Below are 21,200 nucleotides of genomic sequence, written 5' to 3'. Positions count from 1 at the left end.
GTCCTTGAAGAAAGAGGGGTGGGTGGGTGGGAAACAAAGACAACTTGAAGACGGATGAAACAAACAACGTTGATGAAAAACTGAGATTGGATCTTGCGGATGTTGAAATGATCGGATCCACTTGAAGAGAAAACACGCCGGTGAAAAGGATTGACAAGACAATCTTGATGATCAAGAAGGATTGGTATCCACATCGGAGTATGAGAACACCATTTGGGAAAGGTATGGAATCCACATTTGACTTCGAAGCAACTCGAATACCACAACTCAAAAACAAAAAACAAAGGATTGGCTTGCAGAATAAGCCGGAACAAACATATGATAGAGATTTCGTCCGAAGTTTTCGTGGTGGGGCCTACACGGGCTCGATCGTACAGCACCATCATGTACAAGGAAGTGCACATGACATACGAAGCGTCCCCGAGTCGGCGTAGCCAAGGACTCTTTAAGACACAACGAGACCACTGTAAACCGACCGTGAATAGGCAGACCACTAGACGTAGAACCCCAATTTCATATCATACATCTGTCGGAAAGATATCCTAAGCACTACTTGAATTCCAACCTATGAAACTCCCGAACCTTTCCGGTTATGCAATCAGGTGTTGGGGATACAGGGGAAGCATAATATCTCACCCAAACTAGCAAATCCTACATCCAGCTGTATCCATCCTTCAACACATAACCAAGAAAAAAAAACTTCGGAAACCATCTACCTCAACCTTCGAAAAGCATCCGTTATACAAGTTATGGCGATACTCCCGAACTCCCGCCCCAATACTGGGTGGCGTCAAGGTTATCTCACCAACGAACTGCATAAAAGAGATTTTCGATGTCAGCGTACTAAACTCAGGTATTCAAGAACTGCAACGATAAAATTATGACGACAACACCTCGAAGCTCAACTCCCCGGGACACTTCCACAAAACCCCTGACAGGAGGCACCAAGACAATGTTCTCGTCATAAAACCATCGGAATGATTCCAAGATACCCGCGTGATCCTAAAAAAAATTAGTGAAATTTGAGAAGAGAAGAGTCAAAACTCTACGTCAGGATGCCTTACCAGAGCGATGAGGAGACTGGGAAGTAAAAAAGAATTCCTAAACTCTCCGATATATAATTCCTAAATGACTCAAAAAAATTTTCTAGACACAACTCGGCCGCTAAAAACGATCAAGCAATGGGGCTCCTAAGGTCGGGGAAGGCTCTGATTACCAACTTGTAACGCCCTCGATGCGGCTATATCTCCCACGTGTCAAAGCACGATCAGAGGCATAACCGCATTGAAAGCAATGTCGCAAGTGAGGTAACCTTCGCAAACAACCCATGTAATACAATAAGGGAAAAGATACATAGTTGGCTTACAATCGCCACTTCACACAATTACAAGAATAAAGCATTACATCATCCAAATATTGTCAAGGTCCGAATATGGCACCAAAATAAAAGAAGAACCCCAAATGCGACAAGGTCCCCGATCGACCCCAACTGGGCTCCACTACTGATCAACTGGAAACGGGACAACACAAAGGACAAGATCTTCATCGAGCTCCTCCTGAGCTTGGTTGCATCACCTGCACGGTTCAACGGCACCTGCAAGCTGGTTTTGGAAGTATCTGTGAGCCACTGGGACTCAGCAATCTCGCACCCTCGTGATCAAGACTATTTAAGCTTATGGGTAAGGTAAAAGGTATGAGGTGGAGCTGCAGCAAGCGACTAGCATATATGGTGGCTAACATACGCAAATGAGAGCGAGAAGAGAAGGCAAAGCACGGTCGATAAAAGTAGGATCAAGAAGTGATCCTAAACAACCTACGTCAAACATAACTCCAACACCGTGTTCGCTTCCCGGACTCTGCCGGAAAGAGACCATCACGGTTACACACGGAGTTGACTCATTTTAGTTAAGATAAGGTTCAAGTTATCTACAACCGGACATTAACAAATTCCCATTTGCCCATAACCGCGGGCACGGCTTTCGAAAATTCAAATCCCTGGAGGGGAGTCCCAACTTAGCCCATGACAAGCTCTCACGGTCAACGGAGGAATAGACCTCCTCCCGAGACATTCCGATCAGACTCGGTATCCCGGTTCTTCAAGACATCCTCGACAATGGTAAAACAAATCCAGCAAAGCCGCCCGATGCACCGACATCCTGATGGGAGCTGCACATATCTCGTTCTCAGGGCAACACCGGATACGTCAAGCTACGAGTAAAACCAGCCCTCAAGTTTCCCCGAGGTGGCCCCGCAGGCTGCCCATTTCGGACCAACACTTAGACAAGCAGTGGCCCGGGGGGTTAAAATAACGATGACCCTCGGGATGCGCGACTCCCAAGGGAAAAAGGCTAGGTGGCAAATGGTAAAACCAAGGTTGGGCCTTGCTTGAGGGGTTTTATTCAAAGCGAACTGTCAAGGGGTTCCCATTATAACCCAACCGCGTAAGGAACGCAAAATCTGGGAAAATAACACCGATATGACGGAAACTAGGGCGGCAAGAGTGGAACAAAACACCAGGCATAAGGCCGAGCCTTCCACCCTTTACCGAGTATATAGATGCATTAATTAAATAAGATATATTGTGATATCCCAACAAGTAAACATGTTCCAACAAGGAACAACATCTCCATGTTCCAACGAGGAACAAACTTCAATCTTCACCTGCAACTAACAACGCTATAAGAGGGGCTGAGCAAAGTGGTAACATAGCCAAACAACGGTTTGCTAGGACAAGGTGGGTTAGAGGCTTGGTTCAACAATATAGGAGGCATGATAACCAAGTGGTAGGTATCGCGGCATAGGCATAGCAAAAGAGCGAGCAACTAGCAAGCAAAGATAGAAGTGATTTCGAGGGTATGGTCATCTTGCCTGAAATCCCGCAAGGAAGAAGAACGAGTCCATGAAGAAGACAAACAGACGTAGTCGAACGAATCCTCACAAACGCAACGTTATCGGAACCAACCCGAAGAAGCAACACCGGAAAGAAGCAAACAACATAGTAAACAACCATCACATAATCATGACATGATGCACAACCAAGTATGATGCATGTACGGTTTAAATATGCATGGCATGGCAAAGGGCACAAACAAAACTACAAGTTAAGTGGAGCTCAATATGCAACTCCGTTGCATATTGACGGAACACCACATCAATTATTTAGTTCTCTCTCGGTTAGGTACTCAACAAAATTAAATGTTGGTTAACATGGCAAGAGGTGAAGCATGAGTAAACTAAACATTTAGGCAAGTTTAAATGAGGCCGGAACAACAAACAACAATTCCGGTAAATCCTCATATGCATTTAGCAATATAAAGCAAACAACAGTCTTAACATTTTAAATGTTATTATCATGATGCGAATGACATATGCAAGTTTTTAGCAATTTTTATGAAAAGTTGACAAGGGCATATTAAGAAGCATTTGTCAACGTGGCAGAAATGAGAAGGGGAGCCACGGCAACGATAACGAAACGGTGCCACGGCAACATTCCGGTTCCGGTAACTCGATTGAGATCCCGGTGCAAAGAAAGTGCGACGGGAGCGTGACATGCGATAGAAGGTGGGGTGCTCCCGGTTACCGGGTTCCCACATGACGGTGACAAGGTAAAAGAGGACAACGTGCACCGACAAATCGAGCATGGTGCAAGCACGAGCATCTCATACATCACACATGCATTCGTTCACGGCGGTCGTCTCGGGGTTATACCTTCGAAGCGTGCGTTATCGGAGCAATTCGGGTCAAGCGGTGTAGTCGTTCACGATCGTCGTGGGAAGTAGTGGTACTCGGCCATGGTAGACGAAGTAGTGGTTCACGCGACGGTAATCGAACTTGACGATACCGTTACACGGGTCTTCGGCAATGGTAGTGGTACCCATTTTGTAGTCCTGCACATTCCGTAGATGTTCGAGGTCACGGCGAGGATCTTGACGTCCATGGAGTCTTCGAGGGTCGACGGTAGTTGTACTCGGGTCGTCGGCGACTGTAGTTGTTCTATGCATCGGGCTTCAAGGTACTTGCCGAGGTACTGGCCATTCTTAGCGGTTCCCAAAACGAAGGTAGATGAACAATACGCGTCATCGTGGTACTTGCGGTCGTCGGACCTGCTGGTTTCACTTCGACGGTAGTGGTACACTTGTCGGTGAGGTGCTTGGCGCATCTAAGTCATCAGGTACTTGGCGGTCTCGGTTTTGACCGAGATGAGACAAAATGGCGACGGTGCACGATGAGGAGGGTCCTACAACAACAGGGGGTCGACGGCGGCGCAACACGAGAAGAGCAGCAGCAGGACAAAGTGGACGGCATAGGCCTTGGCCCGGAGCAAAGGAGGCGGAGATTTTGGAGGCTGGAGAGGCCATGGGCGTCAGGCGCGCGATGCCATAGGGAGGTTTGCGAGGGGCCATGTCGAGGAGGCAGAGGCACTGCGAACTGCAGCAGCGGCCGCGATCTTGGAGCACCCCCACCGGAGGACGAGGCGGGGGCATACCCAGGCGGCGGGGAAGGACGGCGCCGGTGGAGAAGCATATTGCCATGCCCGAGGCGGGGCTTGACGGGTCGAGACGGGGTCCGGCGACCGGGCGACGGGGGCGCGCTGGCGATGATGGGGATCGGGCGCGGCGGCGCTAGGAAAACGAGGAGTGGAATCGGGAGAGGGTAGCGAGTGGGGATCGGCTAGGGTAAGCAGCGGGGCTGATTGGGCCTGGCCTTGGGCCGGCACGAGAGGGAGGGAGGCCCAGGAGGGCAGTGGTGCAGGCCTGGCCAGGGGTGCAGGCCGCCTCTCTCCCTAAATATCTCTCTTTTCCCATTTAAAAAGAAAACAGAAAAGAGAAGGAAAAGAAAGAGAAGGTTGGGATGGAAACTGGGCATGGGGATAATTTTACTGGACTCGCAAAAATGATCTTGATCCAAGAAAAGTATAAATGGGCATGTACCAAGTTTGGATTGGAACTCGTTTGAATTAAATTCAAATGAGTTTGAATAAGAAGTGGGCGTTAGAAAGGTCCCAAAATGTTGAGATTTTTGGAAGACCTCCGGAAAAAGATAAAGAATTTATGGACGAAGTTTGAGGAGCAAACTCGAAGCGGAAAAGACATGTGATTATTGCAAGTGTGTTATAGGTGATCCCAAACTAATGGAATATTTCGTTATAGCTCCCTATAATATTGGTAGGATATGTTATAAAGAGAAATCACCACGTGAATTCCCTCGGTTTAAATGGATCAAAGATCCATACGATTTATTTAGTTGATTTGAGATGCAAAGATTAATGACATGATGGCATGATGACATGATGCAATGCATGTGGTGCAAAGATGAAAGCAACAAGCAACAAGCAAATCACCCAGCGAATCTCGAAAACCCTGGAAGGCATATGAAGCTCCGGTCTTGGGGCATCACACCCTGAGTCGCGATGCTCAGGAGGTCCCCTTTGGCGCCCAAGCAGCCGTTGTTTGGTGAGAAAGGAGAGCGGCGTCGCTAACACGGGGTAGCATTAGGTGCGGGGATGGTGCCACGGCAGCTGGCGCTTCCGGGTGAAGACTTATCTCGAGGATCAGGGGCCGCTCTCTAGTGTGTCACTGGGTCCGTGCATCGGCAGGCGCGAGGTTGCTCGTTGAGGTCCTCGCATGTCTCTCCCCTCTCGCCTTTGCTCCCCTTTCTGCTCTACGTCCTCGGGTCCCGGCCCTCGAGCGAGTCTCAGCCATCGCTGGTATGCCAGGTCGCGATGCCGTGGTCAAGGCCAGAGGGTGAGGGCTGGAGAGCCAGTAGGAGCCCTGAGTCGCGATGCTCAGGCACCCCCCCCCTTTAACGTGCAAGCGGTTCGCGCGGACGAGAGCGAAGGAGACACCACAAGGGCCTCGCCTGACGCAACTCCTTCGGGAGGTCCTGCAGGTCCATCACAGAAAAAACAAGGGGTTGCCATGACAATTGACAGTCAGCCGTTGGTTGCTTCCGAGGGGTAGTGAGGCACTGAAGGCTTGACGAGGTCACGCTATGTGGGGCTGCCGCGGACAGAGCTCAGCCATCCAGGTTTGTCGGCGTTGCAGGGACGGACCCATGCGCAAGTGTCGTTCCGTTTGGGAGCAGCTCCGTTAGTTGGCGTCAGCTGAGCAGGCAACTAGGTAAAACACATTAGCCGCGACGGAGTGGATTTGTTCGGATACATGCTGGGAATGCGGACATCACTGGGTCAGGCCCGAGCGACTTGGGGGTTCATGCAGCCCGAGGGGCACCCCCAACAAGGTAAGCTAACAACATGGAATAAAAAGGGATACACACCGCAGGGACGGACCCACGCGACCTGGGAATAATGCAGCCCTGGGGGGCGCTCACAGCTGGAAATAAAACTCGAAAAGATGTTACCTGATGATGTTGAGGACGAAGGAGCGTTGGTGTAGCAAGCTCGGTGGGCTGCGGGAGCCGATCCTCACGAGCCCCCAGGCCCAGGGGCCTCAGGAGGCTCCGGAGGTGCTGGCGGCTCCTCACGGGCCATCTCCATCCCTGCCAAGGCTGCGGACCGCCTGGCCTCCCGTGCCTCCGTGATGCCCCTCATGAGGCGCTGGTACGTGTCAGCCGCGTTCGGCAAACCGTAAGGCATGCGATCGTAGCTGTGGGGTGGGCCTCCGCAGCGCCCCACTCGCGAGGGCCAGAGGCGCTCCAGAGAGGCGACTCGGTTGAGCCCTGGTATGTCGATGCAGACGCGCAGCCCACCATCCTCGCCTGGATGGGGAGCCACTGCTGGTAGGCGGCGGCCACCTTTCATGACTCTTGACTCCTGTAGCTCCTGAATGGCCTTGCTGACGAACTCCTGAGGGTCTGGATCTCCTTTCCTTGCTCCTTCTTGAGGGAAACATGCTCCGAAACACCCCTCCATGTGGTGCCCAAGCGCCTCCCTCATGACCCTGGCTAGGTCGTTGGCCCTCCAGGGGAGAGCCCCCGAGCCCTGCCTGAGGAGGGCGCTGGGCGCGCTTTCCTATGCGATGGAAGGAGGTTCCCGTCGGGCAGGCGCGGGCCCAGAGGGGCCTGCCTCCTGAGTGGTCGGGCCGGACGATGTCTTCTTCTTCTTAGGGGCGGTCTCGGGAGGCCTCCTGCTTCCACGATCCGGGTCTTCCCGTGACGCGGCCTGAAAGGCTCGTTCCAGGGAACACACCGCGTCCTTCTCTTCACAGGGCACCGTGATGACTCCGCCGCTTCCTGGCATCTTGAGGACGTTGTAGCCATGGTGAGTTACGGCCATGAACTTGGCCAGCGCTGGGTACCCAAGGATGGCGTTGTACGGCAGGCGAATGTGAGCGACATCAAAGTCGATGAGCTCGGTGCGGTAGTTGTCGCGTGCCCCGAAGGTGACAGGGAGGCGGACCTACCCAATCGGGGCCGTGGAGCCGTCGGTGATACCGGAGAAAGGCTTGGTTGGCTGAAGCTGTCTGTAGGGCACTCGGAGGTTGTTAAATGTTTCCACGGACAGGACGTTGAGCCCTGCCCCGCCATCGATGAGGGTCTTGGTGACCACCACATTACTGATGATTGGGGAACAAAGCATCGGGAGGACTCCGGCTGTAGCCGCACACTTGAGCTGATCTGCTGAGCTGAACGTGATGGCGCACGCCGACCACCTGAGAGGGCGCGTGGCTTCGAGCCTGGGGAGGACTGCGTTCACCTAGCGGGCGAACTGCTTGAAGATGCGCTGAGAGGCTGGGGCTTGTGCCCCGCCCAGGATGCAGGCGATCGCGCGCGGCTCTTGGAAGCCCCCAGCCCCCTCGTCCTGGTGGCGGTCTTCGTTTCTCCTTGGCTGCGGTGGCAGCGGTGGGAGGCCTGCGTTGCCTTGCGGGCGATCCTCGCGAGGCTGATCCCTCCAGTCTCCCTCGCGAGGCTGATCTTGCCAGCGATCCTCGCGAGGTTGATCGCACCACCCTTGGTGCGGGCCACAGTCTTCCCAGCGTCCTGCGTTCCTTCCTCCTCCCCGGCCGTAGCCCCGGTCACTGCGGTCAGGGCGACGGCAGATCCTTCCTTCTCGCATGGCTTGGAGCTCTTGACATTCGTTGGTGTTGTGGGTGTGGAGGTCGTGGTACACACAGTACCGGCTGCCCTTGGAAGGTTCGGGCTGATCTCTGCCCCGCTTGGTGTCTGGTTCTGCCGCGAGCACGGCAGCCCCCTTGCGCTTCACATCCTTGGCCTTGGGCTTCTTCTCTTCTGGGTCTGCGGCAGGCAGCTCGAGGAGGGAGAGACGCCCTTCCTCGGCCCTGGCGCACTTGGTTGACAGGTTGAACAGTTCCAAGGAAGTGCACAGGTCTTCATGCATCGCCAGCTCCTCCTTCATCTTGACGTCGCGCACGCCGTCGGAGAAGGCTGAGATGATGGCCTCCTCAGTCACCTTGGGAATCTTGAGGCGCGCGTTGTTGAAGCGCTGGATGTACTTCTACAGGGTCTCCCCGGGCTATTGCTTGATGCGGCGCATGTCGCTCACGGCGGGTGGCCGGTCGCGAATGCCTTGGAAGTTGGCGATGAAGCGGGTGCGCATCTCGTCCCAAGAGGAGATTGTGCCTGGAGCCAGGTTCCTGAGCCAGGTGCGGGCCCCGTCCTTGAGTGCCATGGTGAACCAGTTCGCCATGACCTTCTCGTCTCCGTTGGCAGCTTCGATGCCCAGCTCGTAGAGATGGAGGAACTCCGCAGGGTCAGCCGTGCCGTCGTAGCGAGGAGGCAAGTCTGGCTTGAACTTGCCGGGCCACGCGACATTGCGTAGCTCGGCGGTGAAGGCACGGCAGCCTGCTGTGGCCACGGGAGGCCTTGGATGACGGGGAACTTGGTCTTGCATGTCCCCACGCGCTGCAGCTGGGAGCAGCACGGGGTCTTGACGCGCGGGAGCAGGAGCATGGTCGCGACGTGCTGGGGTAGGGAGCGCCCGGGCAGCTTCTTGCGGGCGAGGGACTTCTTGACAGCTCTGCTCTTGCTGCGCTGGCGCCTGACGGAGCGGGTTCCGCCCAGGGGCCACGCGCCTTGGAGCCATGGCGCCTTCCTGAGGAGGAGGCGGCCGGGGCACCGTCGGAGCTTCACTGCCCGCGCGGGGCGGGGTGAGGTGCAGCGGAACGGACGGCGCAGGAGAGCCCCCTGCGGCGCGGACGATCTCGGCAACACGGTCGAGCCATTCTTCATAGACGTCGTCGACGGGACGGTAGCGCAGGAGCTCGTTCGCCGCGATGAGTGCAGCCCGAGCCTCCATGGGCGGGTGGAGCGTGCGGGATGAAGAACCAGCTGGGGTGAGCGAGGGAGTTGCGGTGCGGCCATCTTGCCGCACGGACGGATGCTGGGACGATGCTTGCTGCTCATCCCCCGCCGGGCCGGTGGCGGCGTTGACAGCAGGTGACGGGGAACGGCGAGGATGCCCGCCGACAGGGGCCGTCTGGGCGACGCGGGCAGCGAGCGCGGCCCGGCGCTCGGCGTGAGCCCGACGAGCATCAGACATGGGCGTGATGGTCGGAGGAGAACGGGGCGGTGGAAGACGAATCCCGGCGCACCCCTACCTGGCGCGCCAAATGTCGGATTTCAGGTTCTGGCAGACCCTTGAGGTTCGAACACTGGGGTGCGCGCAGAGATTTCGCCTCCTACCTACCTGCACTCCTCCGCCTTACTAGGATCTAAACTAAGGAAACAACAACACAAGAGGCACAGGGTTTATACTGGTTCGGGCCACCGTTGTGTTATAATACCCTACTCCAGTGTGTGGTGTGGTGGATTGCCTCTTGGGCTGATGATGATGAACGATACAAGGAAGAACAGCCTCGCGAGGGTCTGCTCTTGGCTGGGGCGATGAACTGCTGGGAGGAGCTCAGTCACCCCCCCCCCTCTCTCTACCTGATCTTCTCTATCTTTCCAACTCTCTGGTCAGCTCTTTTTCCCCGGCCTCCAGCCTCCTTTGGCTCTGTGGGTGGCTGGTCCTATTTATAGAGGCCCTGGTCCTCTTCCCAAATATTGAGCGGGAAGGGAGCCAACAATGGCGGGCTAATTTGAAGGGGGGCAGCTAGTATCAACTATCCTGACAAAAGTGGTCTTCGCCTGCGCAAAGCTCTGGTGATGACGCCGTCTTGGGCTCCACGGTGACCTCCGTCTCGTAGTCCTCCTGGTCTTGGTCTTGTTGCACCGAAATGGCAACCTTTGCCTGATGCCTCGGTACTCCGCGGCTGCGCTTGCCCCCTTTGCACCAAGAGGAAGGGAGGACGTTGCGCGGGCTGGCACCCGCCTGGCGCCCCCGGTCGTCATGGCTTGCGTCACGGGCACCTCGTGAGGTACCCCGCCTTGATCTCTCCTCCTCCTCGTGAGCCAGCCTGACGAGGCCGCGCCTGAGGAAGCTCCGCGTCGTCCGCCCCGCGAAGCTTGGCCCCTCGCGAGGGTCTTGGGTTTGTGTTGGTGAAGATGGGCCGCGCTGGGCCCCCCTTTGAGCCACGCCGCAGGCCGCAGGCAGGCAAGTCTGGGGACCCCCGTTCCCAGAACGCCGACACCAGCTCCGTCTCCATCTCCATCTCATTGTGCCCCCGTGTACTGTTGCCTCGCTCGCACCGACAGCCTTCTCCCCCGTAAATCAAGCCCCCAAAAAACCCCACCTTCCAAACTCCACCATGGCCGAACGCGAACCGCGCAGCATCCATATGAGCCGCGATTGTAGCAGTCTCCCCAGTGGCATCCTCGACCTCTGTTGTTCATGTATGGATATGTTGAGCACCCTATGGCTGGCTGCATACTCGAGGGACATGCACACGGCCATTGTCGAAGCGAGGCCTAAGCTTTTCAAGACACCCTGCTTGCTGCTATCTGGTCTTGCGAGATTGGCTCACCATGATACGGAGGCGTACATGATGCCTCTCGACTTCAATTCGATCTCCATTAGCCGAAACTTCTTTGCAGGTATGTAGTGCGTCGCCATACATCATTTCCCTCGCTTCCAATCATCACCTTCTTGAATGCGTATTTGGTAATAGCCACTTTTAAGATCAATTTTTGAGAAAATGGTGGCACCGTTAAGCTCATCTAGCATATCATCAAGGCAAGGAATGGGATGCCTATAACGAACAGTGATAGCATGGGTCTACAATCGGAGCACATGCGAAAACTACCGTCTTGCTTAGGCACAAGGATAACCGGAACGGCACAAGGGCTTAGGCTTTCTCGTACATGATAGTTGTCGATGAGTTGTTGTACTTGTCGTTGGATCTCCTTAGTCTCTTCGGGGTTGACGCGGTATGGAGCCTTGTTTAGAAGAGGTGCATTGGGGATGAGGTCGATCCTATGTTCAATGCCACGTAGAGGAGGAAGGCCGGGAGGTAGCTCTTCGGGAAAGACATCCTCAAATTCTTGCAACAAGTTAGGGAACACTAGAGGAAGAGGATTAGGAGTGTTAGTATTTGCCACCTCATCTTTGCATAGTAGGACATAGTGGATGACACTCGATGGGTTTTCACACACTTATCTCAACTCTCTTTTTGTGGCTAGGACGACTAAGTTTCTCTCTCTTGGCGAAGAGCCGCTCAATTTGGGCTTGTGGCGCTCACTTTCTTTGTGGTGGTTCACTCTCTCACTAGTTTCTCCATGATGTGTGGATGCTTGCTTGTCGGCGATCACTTGGCTCGGTGACATTGGTCATAGTACGTACTCCTTGCCCTTCATCTTGAAGCTATAGTAGTTAGTTCTTCCATTGTGGATGACGCCGCGGTCGAATTGCCAAGGTCTTCCCAAAAGAAGATGGCACGCGGACATAGGAACCACATCACACTCCAAGGTCTCCTCGTAGGCGCCGATCTTGAAGGAAACTTGCACCGTATGCTCCACTTGAATAGTGCTGGGGTCGCTTAGCCATTGCACTTGTAGGGATGAGGATGTTTCTTCTTGACCAATTGCAGCTTGGAACATAGCTCTTCACTTGCCAAGTTGTGACAACTTCCTCCATCGATGATGACTTTCACGGAATGCACGTTGATGCCGGCCTTGGTGTGGAAGATGTGGCACCGTTGGTCTTCTTATTGGTGGTGTTGTAGCATCAAGACCTTGGAGACCACGAGAGAGGGACTTGAATCATTGTCACAAAACACTTGATCATCTTCATTCATGCGCCGGTGCATGTCCACGTTCTCAAGGGCTTCCATTTCTTCTTCACTCATCGAGTCGTATGTGCCATCATCGTTGGAGATCATGGTTCGCTTGTTGGTGCATTCAAAGGACTTTTGTCCTCGACCACCACATGTGAAGAACTTGACTGAACTTGTCTTGACAGGGTCATTTGGTGGCACCGAAGATGGGGGGGTCTTGGATTTTTAGGTGCTTGCCGGAGGACGAGTCGAGGAAGGCGTAACTTGCTTGGAACTTGACTTGTCGCCGGTACTTGGTGATGCTCTAGTTGAGGTAGGAGGTGCCGAAGTCGTGGGAGCTTGAGTGTAGGATCCATAGGTCTTGGACGAGTACTTGGCATATTTGAAGTCATCTTGCACTTGTCGCTCGGTCTTGGTCGCTTGATGGAATAGCTCGAGAAGGTTGGAGTATGGTTGGAAGTCGGCAATTCGCTTGATTGGGTGGTTGAGGCCATTCAAGAAGCGTGCCATAGTTTGCTCATCATCTTCCTTGACATTGTCTATTGTCATGGCAATCTCCATTTCTTGGTAGTATTCATCCACCGTCTTCATGCCTTGCTTGAGGAGTTGCAACTTCTTGAAGAGATCACGTGTCGCAGGATATCCGCGGCCACCTATGGGACTGCGAGGCTCCTTTATGGTTCAGCAGGGGGACGTCGCGTTGCACAAAGAGCAATGTACCTAGGTTCAGGCTGCCGCGAGGCGTAAAACCCTACTCCTGCTTTGGTGGATTGATGGTGGAATGGAGGTGGTGAAGCATAGTACACTTGCCCGGCAGGGGTTGCCTTAGGGCAATAGCGACTACGTGTGTATGGGGGAGTGGGTTCATCAACTTTCCAACCCTTTCTACGGTTGCCATGGGCCTCCTTTTATAGATTAAGGGGTCACCACAATGGCAAAGTAGTCATTATGCACTGATATGATAGCAAACAATGCTATCATACCTAACTCTGCGGGCTGACAGGGCGCATTAAATGCACCACTTAGTGTCACATCACTGGTTGCCCGGCAAGGCTTACCGGGCTATCTTGCCAACTTCGTGCCTGTTCTCTCGACACATCATAGGACAAGTGTCGTCTGTAGGTTTCTTCTGTAGGAAATGGCTACCACTTAATCGCCTTGCGGCTTGACACCACACTGATGGACGACGTGGGTCGTGCGGGAGTGGTTGGTGAGGTGGTTTTGCCTCTGCGAGCCCCGGCAGGCCCTGCCAGGGTGTCTTGGCCATCTACTTCTGGGGGTGGCCTTGCCCCTTGCTGGGCTCGCCTGACTGGCAAGGGAGGCCCTTCTCTTGGCGATATCTTGCTTCTCTGGCTTGGCCTTAGTCTCTCCGAGTTGGATGCTGGTTCTTCCGAATCTCTTGGTTTCTTGTACTCTGGTCTGGTCTTGGCTTGTCCGTGCACGATTCAGGGGAAAATGCATACCACTGTATATTTTCCCCGACATCACGGGTGTAGTGTGTAGGCACGAAGCAAGCTCTCATGACATCCTTCATTTTTGTCCAAGTTGTGATTGGGGGTTCGCCTCTTGTTTGTCATCGCTCGATCACTTGTTCCCTCCAAATGAGGACGTAGTCTTGAAACTCGAGGGAGGCCATGGCGATCTTCTTTTCCTCATCGTACTTGTGGAGGTGGAATATCTTCTCCACCTTCAATGCCCATGAAAGATATTCTTCGGGGTCGTTGCTTCCGGAAAACTTGGGCATGGTGAACTTGAGCTTGTTGTAGCGGAGTTCTTGATCGTAGTGGTAGTTTTGATGTTGCTCTTGACGAGGAGGAAGGTCCTCGAGATGTCTCTCTTGTCATGGAGGAGGATGAGTCATGTGCACTTGGTTTCTTCTTTCTTATTGCTCTTCCAGTCAAGCAGCTTCTTCTTGTCGTGCTTGGCGAAGTGCTTCTTCTTATTCACGGACTTGGCACTCTTCGACGGCTCTAGTGGCCTCATTGAGTGTGCGTTGAGCTTCGAGTGCTTGAGCTTCACATTTGAGGGCTTGTGCTACACGACGCTCTTGTGCTTGCTGAATGCCATCACCGTCTTGAGGTGGTTGACATTGCACTTATGGAGGTATTTTCTCTTGCTCCATTGCTTCTTGCGCTTGTTGTTGTGCCCTTTCATGTGCTCGGACTCGGTCTTGTAATCCATTGCCTTGGAATGGATTTTCTTGAGCTTGGCGATCTTGGGGATCATCACATCGAGGAAAGCGAGCTCGTGGAGGACTTGCATCGTAAGAGGAGTAGTCTGAAGATTGCCGACTTGAGCGGTGGCTTGAGTGGCACCGTCTTAACGAAGATGTCGAGGAAGACGGGCGTCTCACGATCATGTTGCGAAGTTCTTCCATTTGTGTGGTGAACTTGGCGTCAATGTAGTCGCGGTTCCTTGCTTCCGATTGACGAAGGTCGGTGGCGAGTTGCTCAAGGCGTTCACCCAAGGCTTCACTTTCTTGATGGAGAGCTCATTCCGCGACGAAGAAGTGGCTCTTGGTGAAGTAGTCGTGATCATCACCTTGCTCCTTGAAAAGTGGGTTCGCCAAAGAACTTGGCCTATCCATCATAACCAAGTGGGGTGAGTCGGAAAATGAGAGAACAATACAAAAGTTACCTTTTCCGAGGATTGTGGATGTATCAAGTATCGCTCAATGTAATGCCACAATAGGACAATTGGTACCAGGTTTGTTTCTCACACCTAGACAAGTAAAGCTTATGGAGTAGCTCGGTTAGGAATGTGGCAAAAATTTCAAGAAGATGTTAGTCAAGATATCGATAAGGTTGAGAAGGTTCATAAAATTGCAAGTAAATAAAATAGATCAAAGCCAAGAATATCACTAGGAACGCACACACGGATGGTAGATGGGATCCGCACAACCAAGGAGTGAGCTCCAAAAGTGTAATCACGAAAAATGCTCTTGTTGTGCGAATTCTAGAGAGACGCTAGCTCGATTGCTCAAATGGGCAAGATACGCTTGTGCACCAACCTATGAGAGAAACGTGTCGTCTTCAATCCCAACTATGCTATGTATGTTGTGACCAGTATGATATGTCAATGAAAAATGGCTCAATGCTATTGCTTACAATCTCTTTGTTTCTCCTCTTTGGCTTAAAAGCTTTTCTTTCTTTTTTATTTTTTTCACTATGATCGATGCTCGAGCCAAATATGATATGAGACACGTTTGTAAGATATGCATAGGAGAGACTTAGGGCACAATGATGATAGCAAGATCACTACGGTGCACAATAGCGTGGCCCGGCAATTCTCAACTTGCTAATCTCGATGAGTTAGTGACGGAAAATGGCTCGGGTTATCAATGCAAAAGCAAGAAAAAGAAGTAGGTGTCGTCGAGGTTACCATCCTTTCTTACGGTTAGCGGTGTCAACGGTGACGATCGTTGGTGAAGATGACTCTGAGGTGATGATGAATGGCAGTGATGTGGATGTCACATGTTCCTAAGTAGTCGAAACACCTTAGGGAAACCGCAACTCAAAATCAGTCAAATGCGGAAGGTGGGTGCTTTTATGATGAATTTTTTATGGGGGCTAATGGTGGTGGTAAAGATATATGTCAATGGGCGATGTCAAGAGCTTCCAAACGAGCTAAAGAACACGAAAAACGGACTTGGGAGTTGGAAGTTATGGCCAAAACGGAGTTGTAGTTGGGCCGATTCGGGCGATGCGGGCACCCAGGGGTGGGAGGTGTGGGTGCCCGTGGTGGACCGGGGCAAATGGCCCGGGGGTGCAGGTGCCCAGGGGTTCAAGGTGCGTGTTGGGGAACGTAGCATGCAATTTCAAAAAAAATCCTACAATCACGCAAGATCTATCTAGGAGATGCATAGCAACGAGAGGGGAAGAGTGTGTCCACGAACCCTCATAGACCGAAAGCGGAAGCGTTAGGTTAACGCGGTTGATGTAGTCGAACATCATCGCGACCCAACCAATCAAGTACCGAATATACGGCACCTCCGATTTCAGCACACGTTCAGCTCGATGACGTCCCTCGAACTCTTGATCCAGCAAGGTGTCGAGGGAGAGTTTCGTCAGCATGACGGCATGGTGACAGTGATGGTGATGTGATCCGTGCAGGGCTTCGCCTAAGCACTACGTGAATATGACCGGAGGAGTAAACCGTGGAGAGAGACGCCGCACATGGCTTGGAACAATTGGTGTATCTCCAAGGGGTGCCCTGCCCATGTATATAAAGAAGGGAGAGGGAGGAGGCTGGCCCTAGGGGCGCGCCAAGTGGGGGGAGTCCTAGTAGGATCCCCCCCCCCCCTCTTATTCATTCTCATGGAGGGGGAAAGAGGGAAGGGAGAGGGAAGAGGAGAAGGAAAGGAGGCACGCCCCCTCCCATAGTTCAATTTGGCCTCCTCATGGGAGGGGGGCGCGGCCACCCCTTGTGGGCTGCCTCCCCTCTCCCCTATGGCCCATGTAGGCCCATTACATTCCCCGGGGGTTCCAGTAACCCCTCGGTACTCCGATAAATATCCGAAACATCCCGAAACCATTCCGATGTACAAATACTATCGTCCAATACATCAATCTTTACCTCTCGACCATTTTGAGACTCCTCGTCATGTCTATGATCTCAACCGGGACTCCGAACAATCTTCGGTCACTAAAACGCACAACTCATAATATAAATCATCATCGAACGTTAAGCGTGCAGACCCTACGGGTTCGAGAACTATGTAGACATGACCGTGACTCATCTCCGGTTAATAACCAATAGTGGAACCTGGATCTCATATTGGTTCCTACATATTCTACTAAGATCTTTATCGATCAAACCGCAATAACAACATACGTAATTCCCTTTGTCATCGGTATGTTACTTGCCCGAGATTCGATCATCGGTATCCTTATACCTAGTTCAATCTTGTTACCGGCAAGTCTCTTTACTCGTTTCATAATGCATCATTCCGCAACTAACTCATAGTCACATTGCTTGTAAGGCTTATCATGATGTGCATTACCGAGAGGGCCTAGAGATACCTCTCCGATACTCGGAGTGACAAATCCCAATCTCGATCAATGCCAACCCAACAAACACCTTTGGAGACACCTATAGAGCATATTTATAATCACCCAGTTACGTTGTGATGTTTAATAGCACACAAGGTGTTCCTCCGGTATCCGGGAGTTGCATAATCTCATAGTCAAAGGAATATGTATAAGTCATGAAGAAAGCAATAGCAATAAAACTTAAACGATCATTATGCTAAGCTAACGGATGGGTCATGTCCATCACATCATTCTCTAATGATGTTATCCCGTTCATCAAATGACAACACCTGTATATGGTTAAGAAACTTAACCATCTTTGATTAACGAGCTAGTCAGGTAGAGGCATACTAGGGACACTTTGTTTTGTCTATGTATTCACACATGTACTAAGTTTCCGGTTAATACAATTCTAGCATGAATAATAAACATTTATCATCATATAAGGAAATATAAATAAGAACTTTATTATTGCCTCTAGGGCATATTTCCTTCAGTCTCCCACTTGCATTAGAGTCAATAATCTGGATTACATTGTAATGATTCTAACACCCATGGAGTCTTGGTGCTGATCATGTTTTGCTCGTGGAAGAGGCTTAGTCAACGGGTCTGCAACATTCAGATCCGTATGTATTTTGCAAATCTCTATGTCTCCCTCCTTGACTTGATCATGGATGGAGTTGAAGCGTCTCTTGATGTGTTTGGTTCTCTTGTGAAATCTGCATTCCTTCGCTAAGGCAATTGCTCTAGTATTGTCACACAAGATTTTTGTTGGACCCAATGCACTAGGTATTACACCTAGATCAGATATGAACTGAAGGAAATATGCCCTAGAGGCAATAATAAAGTTATTATTTATTTCCTTATATCATGATAAATGTTTATTATTCATGCTAGAATTGTATTAACCGGAAACATAATACATGTGTGAATACATAGACAAACAGTATGTCACTAGTATGCCTCTACTTGACTAGCTCATTGATCAGAGATGGTTAAGTTTCCTAACCATAGACAAAGAGTTGTCATTTGATTAATGAGATCACATCATTAGGAGAATGATGTGATTGACTTGACCCATTCCGTTAGCTTAGCACACGATCGTTTACTACGTTGCTATTGCTTTATACATGTTCCTATGACTATGAGATTATGCAACTCCCGTTTACCGGAGGAACACTTTGTGTGCCACCAAACGTCACAATGTAACTGGGTGATTATAAAGGTGCTCTACAGGTGTCTCCGAAGGTACTTGTTGGGTTGGCGTATTTTGAGATTAGGATTTGTCACTCCGATTGTCGGAGAGGTATCTCTGGGCCCACTCGGTAATGCACATCACTATAAGCCTTGCAAGCATTGCAACTAATGAGTTAGTTGCGGGATGATGTATTACGAAACGAGTAAAGAGACTTGCCAGTAATGAGATTGAACTAGGTATTGAGATACCGACGATCGAATCTCGGGCAAGTAACATACCGATGACAAAGGGAACAACGTATGTTGTTATGCGGTTTGACCGATAAAGATCTGCGTAGAATATGTAGGAGCCAATATGAGCATCCAGGTTCCGCTATTGGTTATTGACCGGAGACGTGTCTCGGCCATGTCTACATAGTTCTCGAACCCGTAGGGTCCGCATGCTTAAAGTTCGATGACGGTTATATTATGAGTTTATGTGTTTTGATGTACCGAAGGAGTTCGGAGTCCCGGATGAGATCGGGGACATGACGAGGAGTCTCGAAATGGTCGAGACGTAAAGATCGATATATTGGACCACTATATTCGGACATCGGAAAGGTTCCGAGTGATTCGGGTATTTTCGGGAGTACCGCGGACTTACGGGAATTCGTATTGGGCCTTAATGGGCCATATGGGAAAGGAGAGAAAGGCCTCAAAAGGTGGCCGCACCCCTCCCCATGGGCTGGTCCAAATTGGACTAGGGAGGGGGGCGCCCCCTTCCTTCCTTCTCCTTTTCCCTTCCCTTTCCTACTCTCCTACTCCTACTACTTGGAAGGGATCCTAGTTCTACTAGGAAAGGGGGAATCCTACTCCCGGTGGGAGTAGGACTCCCCTAGGCGTGCCATAGAGAGGGTCGGCCCCTCCCCTCCTCCACTCCTTTATATACGTGGCTAGGGGCACCCCATAGACACAACAATTGATCTCTTGATCTCTTAGTCGTGTGCGGTGCCCCCCTCCACCATAATCCACCTCGATCATATTGTAGCGGTGCTTAGGCGAAGCCCTGCGTCGGTAGAACATCATCATCGTCACCATGCCGTCGTGCTGGCAAAACTCTCCCTCAACACTCGGCTGGATCGGAGTTCGAGGGACGTCATCGAGTTGAACGTGTGCAGAACTCGGAGGTGCCGTGCGTTCGGTACTTGATCAGTCGGATCGTGAAGACGTATGACTACATCAACCGCGTTGTGCTAACGCTTCCGCTTTTGGTCTACGAGGGTACGTGCACAACACTCTCCCCTCTTGTTGCTGTGCATCACCATGATCTTGCGTGTGCGTAGGAAATTTTTTGAAATTGCTACGTTCCCCAACATGAACTCCTTCATCTAGACTCCTTCATTTGCTGCTTCCGAAGCAGCTATGTACTCCACTTCACACGTAGATCCCACCACGACGCTCTGCTTGGAACTGCACCAACTGACAGCTCCACCATTCAATATAAATATGTATCCGGTTTGTGACTTAGAGTCATCTGGATCAGTGTCAAAGCTAGCATCGACGTAACCATTTACGACAAGCTCTTTGTCACCTCCATAAACGAGAAACATATCCTTAGTCCTTTTCAGGTATTTCAGGATGTTCTTGACCGCTGTCTAGTGATCCACTCCTGGATTACTTTGGTACCTCCCTGTTAAACTTATAGCAAGGCACACATCAGGTCTGGTACACATCATTGTGTACATGATAGAACCTATGGCTGAAGCATTGGGAATGACTTTCATTTTCTCTCTATCTTCTGAAGTGGTCGGGCATTGAGACTGACTCAACTTCACACCTTGTAACACAGGCAAGAACCCTTTCTTTGACTGGTCCATTTTGAACTTCTTCAAAACTTTATCAAGGTATGTGCTTTGTGAAAGTCCAATTAAGCATCTTTATCTATCTCTATAGATTTTGATGCCCAATATATAAGCAGCTTCACCGAGGTCTTTCATTGAAAAATTCTTATTCAAGTATCCTTTTATGCTATGTAGAAATTTTGTATTATTTCCAATCAACAATATGTCATCCACATATAATATTAGAAATTCCACAGAGCTCCCACTCAATTTCTTGTAAATACAGGCTTCTCCAAAAGTCTGTATAAAACCATATGCTTTGATCACACTATCAAAACGTATATTCCAACTCCAAGAGGCTTGCACCAGTCCATAAATGGATCGCTGGAGCTTGCACACTTTGTTAGCACCTTTAGGATCGACAAAACCTTCTGGTTGCATCATATACAACTCTTCTTTAAGAAATCCATTAAGGAATGCAATTTTGACGTCCATTTGCCAAATTTCATAATCATAAAATGCGGCAATTGCTAACATGATTCGGACAGACTTAAGCATCGCTACGAGTGAGAAGGTCTCATCGTAGTCAACTCCTTGAACTTGTCAAAAAAACTTTCACAACAAGTTGAGCTTTGTAGACAGTAACATTACCATCAGCGTCAGTCTTCTTCTTGAAGATCCATTTATTCTCTATGGCTTGCCGATCATCGGGTAAGTCAAATAAAGTCCATACTTTGTTCTCATACATGGATCCCACCTCAGATTTCATGGCCTCAAGCCATTTCGCAGAATCTTGGCTCATCATCGCCTCCTCATAGTTCGTAGGTTCATCATGGTCTAGTAACATGACTTCCAGAACAGGATTACTGTACCACTCTGGTGCGGAACGTACTCTGGTTGACCTACGAGGTTCGGTAGTAACTTGATCTGAAGTTTCATGATCATCATCATTAACTTCCTCACTGATTGGTGTAGGCATCACCGGAACTAATTTCTGTGATGAACTACTTTCCAATTCGAGAGAAGGTACAACTACCTCATCAAGTTCTACTTTCCTCCAACTCACTTCTTTCGAGAGAAAC

At 50.9% G+C, this 21,200-nt stretch overlaps 1 pseudogene; it reads right to left on the bottom strand.

Annotated features, from left to right (window-relative positions):
* Positions 1-13,760: 13,760 nt before the first annotated feature.
* On the bottom strand, positions 13,761-14,333 carry LOC147965169 (uncharacterized; annotated as a pseudogene).
* Positions 14,334-21,200: the final 6,867 nt, after the last annotated feature.

Source organism: Triticum urartu, chromosome 6A (genome assembly GCF_056163025.1).
Source record: "Triticum urartu cultivar PI428250 chromosome 6A, HENAU_Tu73, whole genome shotgun sequence".
In the NCBI taxonomy this organism is placed as follows: domain Eukaryota; kingdom Viridiplantae; phylum Streptophyta; class Magnoliopsida; order Poales; family Poaceae; genus Triticum; species Triticum urartu.
Note: the sequence above shows the minus strand (reverse complement) of the source record. Positions and strands in the feature narration are given on the sequence as shown.